Source organism: Procambarus clarkii, chromosome 14, assembly GCF_040958095.1.
Source record: "Procambarus clarkii isolate CNS0578487 chromosome 14, FALCON_Pclarkii_2.0, whole genome shotgun sequence".
NCBI lineage: Eukaryota > Metazoa > Arthropoda > Malacostraca > Decapoda > Cambaridae > Procambarus > Procambarus clarkii.
In genome coordinates, this window is record NC_091163.1 from 11275407 (window position 1) to 11292954 (window position 17548).

General features: G+C 41.8%; 1 long non-coding RNA gene and 1 pseudogene across 1 annotated transcript; both read left to right on the plus strand.

The window, feature by feature from the left end:
• Nucleotides 1-3458: 3458 nt before the first annotated feature.
• LOC138364587 (beta-alanine transporter-like) lies at nucleotides 3459-10697 on the plus strand (annotated as a pseudogene).
• Nucleotides 10698-15687: 4990 nt separating this feature from the next.
• Nucleotides 15688-17004, plus strand: LOC138364706 (uncharacterized). The gene is made up of 4 exons (XR_011228500.1): nucleotides 15688-15784; nucleotides 15927-15996; nucleotides 16552-16670; nucleotides 16756-17004. It is a non-coding gene; the product is annotated as an uncharacterized lncRNA (long non-coding RNA).
• The last annotated feature ends 544 nt before the right edge of the window (nucleotides 17005-17548 follow it).

Consider the following 17548-nt stretch of genomic DNA (forward strand, 5'->3'; position numbering starts at 1 on the left):
TCGTAATGGCTTGGCGCTTTCTCCTGATAGTTCCCTTCCCCTCCTCCTCTCCTCCCCCCACCTCTCCTCCCCCCCCCTCCTCCTACCCCCACCTCTCCTCCCCCAAAGACTCCCACAGAACAATACCAGCGGTCAACACGCACAGGCGCGGCCAGGAATACGATGCCCTCATTCTCCACAAGTAGTCAATAACTGGTTATCCACCTTATAAGTTGAAATATTGGACTATTCTTGTAACATTCACAATTACTGAAAACACTGCAGTAGGCAGCTTACGACTCCATTTCTCCATCATCAACCTTAAATAGCGTGTCATCAGAGTGTAAGGTGCTTGTCTCTGAAGCCAGCCATATATATATATATATATATATATATATATATATATATTATAAGACAGCATGTCTGTCTGTCTGTCTGTCCAAGGATGGAGGCCAGAGTCTTGACACTAGCCTCACCCAAATTTGTAGGGGGAATGGGCTAGGGTACGGGACGGACATAGGCTGGTCATTTTCGGCCTAAGTTAAATGCTTTAAGAAATATTAGCAATTATAGCATCCCCCCCCCCCGTGCGATTTTCATGGAGTCGTGTGAAATATTTGATGTGATTTCCTTAATGTTTTTAGTGGTTCTAATCTGGAAGGATGGGAGATAAGGGGGAGGGAGGAATGGGGGACCATGGACATAGGGACGAGGGGGTCAAGGGCGAGATATGGTGAAGATATATATATATATATATATATATATATATATATATATATATATATATATATATATATATATATATATATATATATATATGTATATATATATATATATATATATATATATATATATATATATATATATATATATATATATATATATATAATATATATTGGTAGCAGTCTTTCCTGTAGACATATATTATTAAATATGACCGAAAAAGTAAGATTAATAATTCTAACACGAATTTTCTCAATATTTCTTATATTTATTTTCACTGTTGATGGTAATTGAAAAATCAATTCTCCAAAATTCATTTTTATTTCTAGTCTGACGTGACACTTGAACGCGTTTCGTAATAACTTATTACATTTTCAAAGACTAGTTTACACACACACACAACTATAACTTGCAAACACTAAACAGTTAAAACAGCTTTGATTTTATACCTGCATTTGGGTGAGGTGATATGTTACAACAGTTTTGGATGCGGTGAAAACAAACTTTCAACACAAGACAGAACACGAAACAATGGGTATAATATTTTTAAGTTAAAGGGAAGAATGGAAGTAACTGCAAAGGGCCCATTGGCTCATATTTCTTGATGCTTCTTTATTGGTGCGGAGTCTTGAAGTGGGTAGAATATAGTTGTGCATTAATTGGCTGTTGATTGCTGGTGTCGACTTCTTAATGTGTAGTGCCTCGCAGATATCAAGCTGCCTGCTATCGCTGTATCTATCGATGTCGATAGATAGAGCCTTGGTCTTGTAATCAACGCTGCTAAAACTAAGGTATTTAACAGACAAATTGGCAACCGCAAAAGTGGACCACGAAAACTTAAGATAGATAACATACCAATAGACTATGTCTCTTCTTTCAAATATCTTGGTGTCTCTGTCCCTTGTACCTCAACTGCAGTCAATAAGTTACATCAACAATGTAGAGACAGACTCAAGGCTCTCAGAACTGTAGTGTGGGTACAGCCCTAAGTACGGTGTTAATATTAGAATAACAAAAATGATGTACTTAGCATATAAAAGGTCTCTGATAGACAATCATGCACCAGCTTTAGTCCTGCAAAATGGCAAAACTATTGATAGACCGGAAAAAATTGCAAAATGAAGCACTCAGAATTATACTTGGCAGTCCTATGACTACCAAAGTTCTCAATATGCGGAAAGAATTAAATGTACTTAGCATTCGAGATAGAATATTTGAAATCAATCTTATGATGGGATTAGAGCTTCTGCGTGATAACAAAAACAATATTGTGTCAGTTGAACTGTTACAACACATACGAAATGGAACCAGCAAGTCTAAATGGATTCAAAGAATAGCCACTCATATTAAAATGATGGGACTGCACGATGTATACACAGATGAAAGAGTACAGCACTTCCTTCCACCCTCAAATCGAATCAAAATCAAATATTTATTCAGGTAAAGTACATGGATACAAGGTGATATAGAAAACGTTGATGGATTTATAGATAGAGCTAGTACATATAATGCTTAAAGCCACTATTACGCAAAGCGTTTCGGGCAGGAAAAACACTAAAAACTAAAACTTAATACTAATTGAGATTAAAGTATAAATTGTGTTGAGAAAAATAAACAATAAAAAAAGGGGGGAACATGGCAGAAAAAAATAGCAAAACTACAATTTGGTCAACAGACAGCATTGTTTAAAATAGAAGACATGAGTTGACATTTTGAGGGTGAGGTAAGTTACATGGAGTTAATTAGGTAGTACTTAGTTTTTATCTTAAACAGGTTGGGAGAGGTACAGTCTTTAACATGATTGGGAAAATCATTCCACATTCTGGGTCCCTTAATTTGTAGAGCATTTCTAGTTTGATTAAGTCGTACTCTTGGAATATCAATAGGTATTTGTTTCTGGTGTAGTACTTATGGGATCTGTTACATCCTTCTAGGAAGCTTTTAAGGTCAAGATTAACATTACAGTTCAGTGTTTTATATATATAAAATACACATGAGAGGATGTGCAGTGACTTAATATCTAACATATTCAGAGATTTGAGTAAGGGTACCGAGTGATGTCTGGGGCCAGAGTTAGATATTCTAGTATAAGGATTACTCGCTACAGTATAAAGACACTTTGGAACTGTTCATTTAGCGTTTTACACATTTCTTATTCATTCTCAGTAGTCCTGTTCCCCCGTTCTCAATCGCTGGATTTTATCCTTTACATGCAGCTTGCTTTTAATGAATTTATAGAAAAGACCTGCATCTGTTTTATATTTGTCCGCTATATACATCTTTCTATACCTTTCTATTACACACCGTTATATACCTTTCTCAAAGTTCCTTTCTGCCTCTCTCCTCACTGCTGTGTATTCCTTTCTTGCTTGTTAGTAGTGCTGGTATGTTTGTGGGTTAGGCCTCATCGTATACTGAACCACATTTTCTTGTCGTCTCCTCTCTGGCTCTCTTATAATTTTAGTTGAACCAATCCTGTATTCTAGTCCTGCATCTCCGTTTTGGTATGAATGTTTGTACGCCTTCATCGTATATTTGGCAACATTTGGCATACGTCTTATATACTTTCTTGCCTAGCAACATGTCTGTCTAATTAAATTGATTATTGTAATTGTATGTGAGTGTGTACTGGTGGGAGGAAGTGATGGAGATGGTGGAGAAGACGGGGAGGGGTGCAGGGAGGGAGGGAGAGAGTGAGGAAGGGTTTGTGAGAGAGGGAGGGATGGAGGGAGGGATGGAGGGAGGGTTAGTGAGGGAGAACAACAACTTAACAGTTTGTCTCAGTCATGTGTGAGGGACACAGCAGGGCTCTCCAGACCTCCTCACAAGACATCCGTCTATGAATTAATACACACACACAGACGCTCCCTTACATACATACATACATACATACATACATACATACATACATACATACATACATACATACATACATACATACATACATACATACATACATACATACATACATACATACATACATACATACGCTCTATCTCCCATTACTGAGTAACAAGTTACAGTAGAGGGGCCACTGGGGCGTCTAGCAGCGAGACCCTCTCACCAAGACAGGAAGGGTTCCATGTGACTGTGATGGGCAGCATGCCGCAGTCAACACGTGACGCCACTCGAACCCCACGTAAAGTGCCAACCTCAAACATCGCAACATGTTAACAAGGCGGCAAAGAAACCTCTTTGAGTGAGTTATAGTGTGTTTTATGTATTACACACACCATCATGCCCATCCAGTGGTCGGTAGTGGACCCCCATACCCATCCAGTGGTCGGTAGTGGAACCCCATACCCATCCAGTGGTCGGTAGTGAACCCCCATACCCATCCAGTGGTCGGTAGTGGACCCCCATACCCATCCAGTGGTCGGTAGTGAACCCCCATACCCATCCAGTGGTCGGTAGTGAACCCCCATACCCATCCAGTGGTCGGTAGTGAACCCCCATACCCATCCAGTGGTCGGTAGTGGACCACCATACCCATCCAGTGGTCGGTAGTGAACCCCCATACCCATCCAGTGGTCGGTAGTGGACCCCCATACCCATCCAGTGGTCGGTAGTGAACCCCCATACCCATCCAGTGGTCGGTAGTGAACCCCCATACCCATCCAGTGGTCGGTAGTGAACCCCCATACCCATCCAGTGGTCGGTAGTGGACCACCATACCCATCCAGTGGTCGGTAGTGAACCCCCATACCCATCCAGTGGTCGGTAGTGGACCACCATACCATCCCGAGGGCGGCAGTGGACCACCATACCATCCCGAGGGCGGCAGGTGGACCACCATACCATCCCGAGGGCGGCAGTGGACCACCATACCATCCCGAGGGCGGCAGTGGACCACCATACCATCCCGAGGGCGGCAGTGGACCACCATACCATCCCGAGGGCGGCAGTGGACCACCATACCATCCCGAGGGCGGCAGTGGACCACCATACCATCCCGAGGGCGGCAGTGGACCACCATACCATCCCGAGGGCGGTAGCGATAAAGGTGAAAAAGGTACATATTGGGCTCAGGGACTGAACCATAATTTAGGTTTAACCAAGAAAGTTACAGTATCGATGAACACCTAAAAGTTTTATAGCAAGATTAGTATTGAAGAATAGGTCTTTGTAAGTGTAAACAGCACAAGCGAGTGTGTGTATGTGTAGCTCTGGTGTGCAGGTCTGTGCTGCAGGTTGCATAGAAACAATACTTGCACACAGAATATCAGTGTCAGGTTAAACAGCTGGCTGACCTGTACACAAACAAACCAGTTCACTAACAAACACAGGACGGGGAACAGTTTTCTGTAATTTAAAGTCTGCTCTTCAAGCACTTAAAAACTTCTACAAGATCGCAAGAATCACATACTAGCAATTATAAATAATCTGCTTGCTGCACAGAATAAACGGTTTAGAATCTCATTGGTATGGATACCACCTCACATATATATAACTAATCATAATGCCACAGACATTGCAGCCAAATTAGCATGTAACAAGGATGAAGTTGAATTTGACATAGTATCTCCATCTCTGTTGTTAAGACTATATTGTTCCAAACACTCAGGTCTAATTGGAGAGAATTTTCTGGCTCCCAACGACCTGAAATCACTGGTATAAAAAGCTATAATTTGTTTAGATCTGAAACCTATGTTTATGGGCAGCACATAACGTCCACTAGACTGTGCGACACAGTGGTTGCCAGGATCAGGTTGGGTTGCCGTTACCTGTGGCAGGTGGCTACAGGTGACGGATCTCCCAATCCTGAGCACTCCAGGTGCAAACTCTGTGAGCAGGAACTGGGGCATGAGCTTGTTCGCTACATTATTGAATGCCCAGTCATTTGACCCTTCAAACAGGCCGGTATGAGGTACCCGGAGCTTTACGATTTCTTTATTCACTCTCGTGTTCCTGAAAATATCCTTATAATGCACCCTAAGTTTGCCAGTGCAGGCAAAGTTTGGGTGTATTATAAGGTGTAGGGTGCAAGGCCCTGAATGATGTACCTAAATGTGTTAATAAAAAAGGCGCCACAGTCTGGAGAAGGAGTGTTGTGGCGGCCACAACAGTCATCATAGCGACCACAACACAAAGAGGTTCTTGTTAGGAAGCGTCATGTACAGACGATGAGCGGAGTGTGGGGGCTCGCTGCCTCTCGTGACTCTCTATGACTATTGTCAGTGTGTGCGTGTTTGTATTTATTTACTCTTTGTGCCTACAGGATCGAGCTCCTGGGCCCGCTTTTCTCACCGTCGGTTGTCTAATATACTGATTCCCCGAACTCATTTTCTCTTGTCTTATCTCCTACATATATTTCTCTCACTCACACGTCCCCAATATGCAGCCGGCAACAGCTGGCTAACTCCCAAGTATATTGATAAGAGTATATGGCTAACTCCCAAGTATATTGTGAAGAAAAAACTCTGCCCATTTGAACAAATGTGCAGAGTTGCCCATTTGTTTCTGCCTCGGCCTGGAATCGAACCAAGGTCTTTATACTGCGAATCCCAAATGCTGTCCGATCGGACAGTATTCCACTAAACGTACACAGAACCGTTACCACCAAGTAGGAGGATAGACTACTTAGCGGGAACTTTTTGTTTTGGAAAAAGTCCTCCCTATACCGTACCCATTTCGAGTGTGTGGCGGGTAGTTCCTTGAAAAGTCCCCGCTGGTGTCTTAAGGAATTCTTATGGAAAAATTCGTCGCTGCGACTGAAAAAGTCCTCACTAATGTCTTAAGGATTTGTTATGTAGAAAAATCCTCACTGCGGTCTTAATGAATTTTTATGGAGAAAAATACTTGCTGCGGTGTTGAGGAATTCTTATGGAGGAAATTCGTCGTTAAAATGTACCCGTTTAAGTGGTGATCATATCACCTCTTTTTCTTCTATCTTCTAGTTTTGGCCTGTTTAACGCCTCTAGTCTCGTCTCGTAACTCTTGTTTTTTTCAATTCCGAAAGCTATTTTGTAGCATGCCGTTGCACCTTTTCCAGTTTATTTAAGTGCTTCTTGAAATATGGGCACCATACAACTGCTACATATTACAATTTGGTTTCACAAAAGGCATGAACAGTTTCTTTTGTATTTCACCATCCATGTAATTTAATAATGAACCATCCATGAACGGCTTTTAACCACCATTAAAAGCAAGTCTAAAATCGGAAAGCGACGCATCCTCTCCTCTCACAATGTTCTTACGTGTTCCTCTGGCGACAGCTTACTGTCCAACTCCCCCCCCCCCCTAGGTCTCATTCTTTATAAGAGTTCTGTAATTCTTTTCCACATAATTTGTATATTGTGTGTGGTCTATTTTCTCCAATTCCATATTCCATAAAATGGCATTTATTCACATTGAATTCCATTTACCACATGACGCTCCAAGCACTTATTTTATCAAATCAACTTGAAGGGCATTCCTATCGTCACACACACACACACATTACAAGTGTGTGTGTGTGTTACGTTATCGCGCTGCCCTGCTGTATCTTATCAACTCCATAACGTGGCAGTGTTGAGAAAACATCCACTAGCAATATTATTTACATAATGCCCACTGACAACAAACCCAACGTTGCCAGACGTACAAACACCTTACACGAGGGCCATCTTAGCGCTCCCCCTCCCAAAGTCTTACCACTATTCTGGCCCCAAGACCTCGCGTGACCATGAGATGTTGGTGATAATTGGTGATAAAACACCATGAAAATGTTGGTGAGGGCGAATGCCCTCCCATCTTCACTCATCACACGAGTCGACGGTCGTGGACCCCATAAACACCACTCTCCCTCGAAGCTGGTGCCTGGCGCAAACCCAGAGTTGCTAGTGGAGGCCAATAGATCAGTCTTACGTTCTTCCCTATAATAACCCCCATTACCACTCCCCTCCTCCAGATAATAACCCCATTACCAACCAACCCCCCTCCAAATAATAACCCCATTACACCCCGTCCTCCAGATAATAACCAACGTACTACCACAAGTTCGCCATGCACTTCGAGGACCTGCTGGCGGAGATCGGGTCCTTCGGTTTGTACCAACGTCTCCTGTGCTTCGTGCTCATCCCGCTGACGACAGGGGTCGTTGGCCTGACCTTCTACGTGCAGCTCTTCCTGCTGACGGCGCCGCCCCACACCTGCCTGCAGGAGCCGCGCCCCAGTCTCCTGGCGACCAGGCCGCCCACCCCCTCTACCAGGACCTCTCCCGCCTTCTCAATGATACTGCTTATGTGAGAGAACATGGGGGGAGGGGGGGGATAAGGTGTGTGTGTGTGAGGTGTGTGTGTGTGTGAGGTGTGTGCGTGTGTGAGGTGTGTGTGTGAGTGTGTGTGTGTGTGTGTGTTACTAGTTGTGTTTTTACGGGAGTTGAGCTTTGCTCTTTCGGCCCGCCTCTCAACTGTCAATCAACTGTTTACTAACTATTTTTTTTTTCCACACACCACACACACACACACACACCCCAGGAAGCAGCCCGTGACAGCTGACTAACTCCCAGGTACCTATTTACTGCTAGGTAACAGGGGCATTCAGGGTGAAAGAAACTTTGCCCATTTGTTTCTGCCTCGTGCGGGAATCGAACCCGCGCCACAGAATTACGAATCCTGCGCGCTATCCACCAGGCTACGAGGCCCCTATGTGTGTGTGTGTGTGTGTGTGTGTGTGTGTGTGTGTGTGTGTGTGTGTGTGTGTGTGTGTGTGTGTGTGTTTTATATAAAGGTGTAAGGATTTTTTATGTCTCTAAAACGTATTGAACATATTAAGAAGAATAAATAATAATAAGATTAATTTAAAAAAAAAAATAATAATAATAATAATAATAACAATAATAATAATAATAATAATAATAATAATAATAATAATTATAATAATAATAATAATAATAATGACAATAATAATAAAACAAATAAAAGTATCCATATAACTGCTACTGTTGGATTACTTTCTGCCAGTTTTGACCTCTTGGTGACGCGATGAAAAAATGAGTTGCAGGCAATTAGTGTGTGAATATGCGGGACCCAGAGTATATCTCACCCTGTATGCCCACCACAGGACACACCTGCCAGACTGCCCTACACCTGCCACCAGTTTGACCCCAACGTGACCTCGGCATACATCACTTCCTCTGACATCAACTTGACCTCGCTGGGGCAGCTGCCGCCTCCTAACATGCCCTGTGTCAAACGGGTGGCAGTATAACTTTGATCACATATTTCCTACCTATACCTCACAGGTCAGTACAGGTTATATCAGCCCAATATACACTATGTCAAACCAATACACGGTATCTTTGGTTAGTTGGTGATATATCAGACCACCAAAGCTCGTACACGGTATCTTTGGTTAGTAGGTGACATCAGACCACCATAGCCTAGTACACGGTATCTATCTTTGGTTAGTAGGTGGCATACCAGTCCACTATAGCCTAGCAGACCACCATAGCCTAGCAGACCACTACAGCCTAGCAGACCACCATAGCCTAGCAGACCCACCATAGCCTAGCAGAGATTAGGTTGGTGAGGGGCAGTGTTGCCACACGCTAATGACGCCAACTCTCCGCAGCATGACTGGGTATGTACTGAGGCCTGGCGACCCTACATGGTGGTCACCGTGTTCTGGATTGGCAACACCATCGGCTCTTGGCTCTGGGGAGCCTTGTCTGACACGTGAGTCATTACAAGTCATCACAAATCATCAAGGGTCATCATAAATCATCAAGGGTCATCACAAATCATCAAGGGGTCACCACAAGTCATCAAGGGGTCATCACAAGTCATGCTGAGTTACCATTCAACCGTCACCTGCCACAACCAAGTCATCACAAGCCATTCTGAGTTACTCTTAATGGCTGTAAGTAACACTAAGCCATCACCGGCCGCACTTGATCACCCACGATAACTTCAAGTTATTCAGAGTCATTATCGACCTTACTACGAACTCCTGGATCAAGCGAGAGAAGAGCAAAAACTTATTGAAATTCATCATAAGCCATTCTAAGTCCGACAAGTTGATCTAAAATTATGCTAAGAAGGTATGCTAAAAAGGTAAAATTATGCTAAGAAATTATGGGAAAATTATACTAAGGCTTAGCGTTTATATTGTTGGTTTATATTGGTATGCGATGCTAGGTAGATCATGTCGGGCTGAGCTGACGGACATACTTATTGTTGAAGATTAAAGAAAGACCCAATTTATGTTTAAGTGTATTAAAAACCACATTTCCGGATGTAACAGACATCCTGTCTTAGGGTGCTGTATATAATGTTCTCAATGTATACAGCACCTTGAGGAAGGATGTAAGTTATATCCGGATTTTGTTTTGTTTAATACACTTACACATATATCGAGTCTTTCCTTCACCTTTATTCAAGCACTACGACATTATAGTCAGTTTCTCCATACTTATTATATATTGTTTCTAGTGTACCCATAAACAGTGTATCTTAATTTTTCTCCGAGTTGTTACTGCTGATAGCATCCTGTGAGGTCCAACAAGTGAGAACATTACAGGTGCGGGAGGCGGCCGACGGTGGTAGCAAGCCTAGCCGTGTACGGGGCGGCCGGAGTGGCGTCAGTCTTCATCAACAACTTCTACGGGTTTGTGGCGCTCAGGTTCCTGGTGGGGACCTCACACCACACTGTGTCTCACCTTCCCTTCGTCCTGGGTCCGTCACCAATCTATCCCGCAACCTTTCTCTGCCACATATTGACAAGACTAATAAATAAACAGTAAACTAATTATTAGAAAACAGAATAGATTATTGATGTGTGTATTTGTGTGGGTGATTAAATATGTATGTGTATGTATATATGTATACGTATGTATATGCGCATGTATGCATGAGTATGTGTACATGTATATATAACATTAATAGTTTTGTAACTAACGTCAAAAGATTGTTATTTGCTTAGCTAGACGAACTAGAGGGTTCAGTTCCTGAACCGATTATGTGTCTCTGTAATCCTTTACACCACCGCCCACGGGATGGGTATGGGGTGCATAATAAAGAAAGAATTGAAAAGGAAATTGAAGAAATAATTATATACAACATTGCCAAACGACTGACCAGCATGAAGTGCATATCTACATTGTTTAAGCGCAGCTAAACTGTTCAATCTTCTCCCTGAACTCATTAGATATCAAGGAATTTCTCTCATTCACATTTTTAATTTTTTGTTTAATTCTTATTCATTATATGATGAAGACGCCTAATGGTGCTGACGTCACACTTACAACTGTTATATGTTATACAATAATACAAAACTTTCAGATTTGTTTTTAGTTTAGTTTATTATACGCTCCATCACACCATCCCGTGGGTGGTAGTGGAAAGAGGTTACAGAAGCACATAATGGGCTCAGCAGTTGAACCCCAAAATTTCTTTAGTTAAGCAAGTTATAGCACCGATAAGCTATTTACATAGTTTAACAAATGTGTAAATCAAACAATCTCTTCACAATTTATGAAGCTACTAACATCCGTGTTATCCTAAGACGCCCTAACACAAAGAGTGAGAGATTATCCAGCTAGTAACACATAATTATAACTTGCATATGCATGCAGTGGACGGAGGTGGAAAGGTTGCAGGCACTGCATGCACTACCTATAGTTTGCAGTCTTGCGATAATTTGCTAAAATTGATGATATTAGATCATTTTGAAATGAATACTTGCTCATTTTATTGATCATTTGCGATAGCCATCTTTAAATTGTTATTCTGTTTACATTCCATCACAGAGTGCTGCAGTGTGTGTGCGAATAATTTTGCTGCCAGAGATTACAATTTGGAGATGCAAACTCCCAGAGATACTTATAACCTAGCCTAAGTCCAGCAGTTGTAACATCTAGAAGTCTCGCCATGAAATCACAATGGTGTGATGTATCAATGAAAATCATTTCATTGATACATCACGCCAAGTCACTCCATTGTCTCAAGATGATTTGCATCTAGAAGTCTGCTAATTGTCTTGGATGATCCACAGATGTGTGGTCCTTCTTGCATGGTAGTATGACAGGTGGAACAGCTAGTGTAGGCTTCACTTTGTCTCAGATCAACAAAGGTTTTGTTGAAGTTCTTGTTTTATTGGTTTCAGGCTGCTTAAAGGCAATCTAAGGCTACAGTCACCTCTTTCTTTCGATAATAAAAGAAAACTTTTTACTAATTCTAGGCAGTTTAGCAAAATAGCGAATATTGATTTTGAATTTTTAATATTTTTCTTGGTTTCACCAGAAATACAAAACTTTAAATAACTATTGAAACCTGGATTGGCGAATCCCAAGAGTTTATTGTTTTTTGAGTCCTGTTAGTGTATCCATTCCCGTCTGTGGTAGAAAATAATAATAATAATAATAATAATAAAATATATATTCCCAGCCCGTCCTCCTAAAGTTTCTCAACGTCAATGTAAAGTGTCCTCTCCTAACCTACCAGAGGACCCAAAACAGAAAATGGGACAGTACATCACTTTCGCCAGCCGCTTCCATTATCTAGATCGATAATTTTTGGCCTTAGTAACGCATACGAGCGAAAAGCGACCGTTCTTTATAAGAGGGCAGGTTGAGAGTCCATTCTCCTGTTTTCTGTCCCGTTTTCTGTTTTGGGTCCTCTGGTAGACTTGGATAAGGCCCTTTAGTACGACAGTTTTTTGACCGTTGGGAAACCTTAGGAGGACGGGCTGGTGTGACACCTTAACTCCCCCTCCTCCCTCCCACATGCGTTTGATGAAGTTCAATGTGTGGTGTGTTAATACGGATGACATTGGTGGAGTACTGCGGGGTGGAGAGTCGCGTGGTGCCTCTCCTGACGCTGATGATGAGCTACACCCTCGCCTCCATCCTCATCCCCGAATTGCGAAATTTAGGAAAACTTTGCTTATTAGGCAAATCGGGACTTGCATAGTAGGCCAAGTACTGCATTCTGGCTACTAGGTACCATATATATATATATATATATATATATATATATATATATATATATATATATATATATATATATGTAACTAAAAACTCACACCCCAGAAGTGACTCGAACCCATACTCCCAGGAGCAACACAACTGGTATGTACAAGACGCCTTAATCACTTGACCATCACGACCGGACATAATGAGGTGATAGCCGAGGCTATTTGCACCACCCCACCGCCGGCACTCGGATAGTAATCTTGGGCATAGCATTTTACCAAATCACCTCATTCTTTGGGGCACACGTGAGGAACACAAATGTGAACAAGCCTGAATGGTCCCCAGGACAATATGCAACTGAAAACTCACACCCAGAAGTGACTCGAACCCATACTCCCAGGAGCAATGCAACTGGTATGTACAAGACGCCTTAATCCACTTGACCATCACGACCGGACATAATGAGGTGATAGCCGAGGCTATTTGAACCACCCCACCGCCGGCACTCGGATAGTAATCTTGGGCATAGCATTTTACCAAATCACCTCATTCTTTGGGGCACACGTGAGGAACACAAATGCGAACAAGCCTGAATGGTCCCCAGGACGATATGCAACTGAAAACTCACACCCCAGAAGTGACTCGAACCCATACTCCCAGGAGCAACGCAACTGGTATGTACAAGACGCCTTAATCCACTTGACCATCACGACTATGCCCAAGATTACTATCTGAGTGCCGGCAGTGGGGTGGTTCAAATAGCCTCGGCTATCACCTCATTATGTCCGGTCGTGATGGTCAAGTGGATTAAGGCGTCTTGTACATACCAGTTGCGTTGCTCCTGGGAGTATGGGTTCCGAGTCACTTCTGGGGTGTGAGTTTTCAGTTGCATATTGTGCTGGGGACCATTCAGGCTTGTTCGCATATATATATATATATATATAGCAACAATGATCACAAAAACACTGATCCAAGTATGCAGAATAACCACATGTGAAAAAGAGAAAATGCTTAACGCGTTTTCAGGCTAATTCGCCTTCATCAGAGCAAAGTAGAATGAAGATGACTACTCTTCATTCTACTTTGCTCTGATGAAGACGAATGAGCCGAAAACGCGTTAAGCATTTTCTCTTTTTCACATGTGGTTATATATATATATATATATGATGCACAACTTGCCTAAACATGCAAATGAAGTTATACAACTTTAGAACACTTTCCCACCAGGAGACTCGAACCCTAGCCAGCACATAAGCCTTCCAGCAACTGGCATAACAGGTACACCTTTAACCCACTGCACCATGCTCAGACCCTTAAAAGAGATGGTAATTTCAGGGTATTTCAACACCCCAAAGATTACCACCTCCCAAGGCAACTAGAGCAAGTGATGGGTCACTTATGTTTTTCATCTCGTCCCTGTTAATATGGGAGAACTCTGTGTCTATGCTTGATGCACAACTTGCCTAAACACACAAGTGAAGCTATACAACTTTAGAACACTTTCCCACCAAGAGACTCGAACCCTAGCCAGCACAGAAACCTTCCAGCAACTGGCATAACAGGTACGCCTTTAACCCGCTGCACCACGCTCAGACCCTTAAAAGAGATGGTAATTTCGGGGTATTTAAATACTGTGAAATTCTGCTCCACAGCTGTGTATCGTCACTTTGTCGGCCGCAATGACGGGAGGACGTTGACTCTGCCTGAGGGTGGTTGTTCGGTGGAAGTGTCGGTCAGGTGCAGTGAGACTACCTATGTGGCAGTTCAAGGTGCTCCCTTTGAGTTCCCAGACTCCCTTCTCCAGTGTCACTTTACCCGGGTCTTGAGTGTCCGGATGAATGCAGTTTCCTCTGGGCGGAGGAAGGGTATCCCGTATGGGACCCTCATTGTGGTGCTGCGCTTGAAGGATCCAGTCCCTCTGTCAGAAACGCCGACACCATTTAATAATATTACATACAATAGCCAGATAATATTGCTGCTGTGTTGTATACACAAGTTACCCATAGAAAATGTAGCTTGTAGTGGAATTTTTCGTCAATAGAAAACGGGATATCATTGCCACATAGTACGATAAATTCACCAGCTATTCTGTTGGGAATTATTCTTAAATGCTGTAGTCTTTGGACTTTTAATATCATAATGATCCGGTTCGAAGTACCATATAATGTGGGAACCAACTTGTGAGATTTATATTTATTTAATTTATGAGAATTTTTATAGAGTTTATATTTACGTTAATTTAAATATTTCGATAGCAATTTGTATGATGTTAAGTGGACTGTATTTCTGCAATATTTCTCACAAATCGATCCTTACACATTAGGGGGGTTTATATTAAATTTATATATATGCAGCCAATCAAACTACAGTATTAACTACAAATATTAGTAAATAAATTGGAGGTGCCTTGTCTTATTGTACAGCAAGCTTAGTACACCAGATATAACTAGGATGTAGACACCAAATTATCCTCATGTGAGGCTAGCTTCCATCACCCATAGTAACTGATATACCAAGATTAATTCTTGCTACCTCTCCTTGTTCCTGTCAAAGCACAGTAGCTGTAAAGTCGGAATCCTAATATACGACAGCTTATCAGAGAAAACACTGTATATTATATGATAAGGACCATGGCTTAATCATGTGTGTTGAGTCGATCGTTCGTGTTCTAGCCAGAAATAATTCTTTCTAACGTAACATTACTGGCCAATAATGACTTAGATAAGATTTCGGAAAGACACTCCTCTTGTGGTTGTTGACAGCGTGTTGATGATGGTAGAAGCACTAATTTGATCTCCATAACACTTCGTCCAAGAGAAATTATAGGAGCCGAACTCGCTCCAAGTGTGTCTGAAGGTGCGCAAGATTGTTAAATGTGTTTAGATTTGTTGTTAAAAGTTACTAAATAAATGGAATCTTTATTTTATGTGTTGCTTGGCAGTATACTAAAACTTTAGATAAGACGAGTTTTCTAGTGTTTATATCAGCAGTTTTAATTATTACACTGCGTGACTTTAGATGATGTATTGAACAGATGGCCGTAACCCTGATCTGGATGGGACTTGTGGGTCTCCTAGCAATGGGTATAGACTCTGAAGAACACTACACTTTCAATACTCTTCACAATGAGACTGGATCCCTCGCCATCGTCTCTACTAACACCTCTACAAAACGTCAGAGGGACGTGGGGTGAGTAGATCTCCCAGCTTCGTAATTACTAAATTGTACCGTTATTATTTTTTCCATTTTACCTATGATTCTCATGTGTGAACACTAAAAAAAAAAAAAAAAAAAAAAAAAAAAAAAAAAAAAAAAAAACTTCTTCCCCTAGGCCTCGTGTGTCCTTCAACGTGAAGAGAGCTACAGATAAACTAACCGCCGTCGCTCACGTTCATTTTCAGGTAAGACTCGATAATTTGAGTCTTGATAGGTCTAGCAGTGTACTGTAACAGAATTTGTTAAAATGTACGCTACTTGCGTTTCAGTTGATGAAAATGTAATTTATTTGTGGCATTTATACACACGCTACATGGACTTTAACTTGCAAAATCTTCGTACCACTAGAGTAAAATAAGGGGGGGGGGGGGTTTCTTTAATGAGGTTAGCTGAAAAGGTTAAACAAAATTAAAACCTACTGTATAATGCACGGTAAGTTTGTATACTTGCACCACTTGACTCCTCTTAAGTTTAAACCCAAGACGGTGTAGTATTATTCCCTAAACTAGTAAATTAGGTGTTACCCCTCTACCTTCCCCCCCCCCCTTGTTTATGGTCAACAGTCCTTACCTGCAGCTCTTGATAGAAACATTATAAACTGTTCTGCATTTAAACGTCTCTAGACTAGTCACATTCTGTCCTAGACTTCTCAAATTATTCTAAGACTATAAATTTTTAATGTAATTATTGAACTTCCTAGATATTCTAGAGGAAACAATAGTTAACTTCCTTTACTACAGGAAGTGGTGACCAACACAGGAGGCGGTTGGGACAATACAACCAGCGAGTTCGTAGTTCCTGTTGCAGGACGTTATTTATTCATTTTCGGCGCTATTAGTGACCAGACCAGCAACTTTGCGTGAGTAGCAAACGCCCAACGTTATGAAGTGCTGAAACGAATAAGTGTGCATACAATATTATTTCAAATTTACACATGTTTGCAGACTGTCTTTGACCAACAATGGCGTGAATAGGGCGACTGCTTACGCGACAACCACCACCTTGGAATACGCCTCCACCTCGGTGACCCTGGACCTCTACACACTTGACAGGATATACTTACAGTTGCAGCAGGGCAGGATACACGAAAGGCCGGGCGAAGAAACCTTTACAACCTTCGTGGGTTATCTTCTCGTCCCCTGGTAAAAGTCTGTTTGATGTGAGGTGCCTTTATTCCGATTAAATTAATTTGTGCCTTGTGTTAATTTTACTAAGTTCGTTCCCATTGCTTGTTTATCCTGTATCGCTAGTGCTCAAATCTTTAGCAAAGTTTCAAATGAAACTTGGAGGGGAACTGGGCTGAAGTTCATAAAGAACTTGTATGTATGAATAGAATGCTTAAACATTAAACTACTGTAACTAATTGATCATGTCTTGACGCAAGTTAACCATATGTAATGCTAACTAGTCGGTCTTTCATGTTTCCCAATGTAAAGAAAAATAGTTAGTCTTTACTCTAACCTACAAAGGCCCCAATAGTGGGCAGTACATCTAAATCGCGAGCCGTTAACATTTTCTAGTAAAATTTGTCTTTGTATAACAAGTACGAACGAAATCCTACCTACTCTGTAGGATGAAGAGTTGGGTCAACATGCGTGACTCTTCCAAAACTAAAAGAAACGTAACTTGTGTGAATAAATCCACAAGGGCCATGACGAGGATTCGATCCTGCGTCTGGGAGCATCCCAAACACTGCCTTAATTTACTGAGCTACGACAGGGTAAAAGCACTGGAACC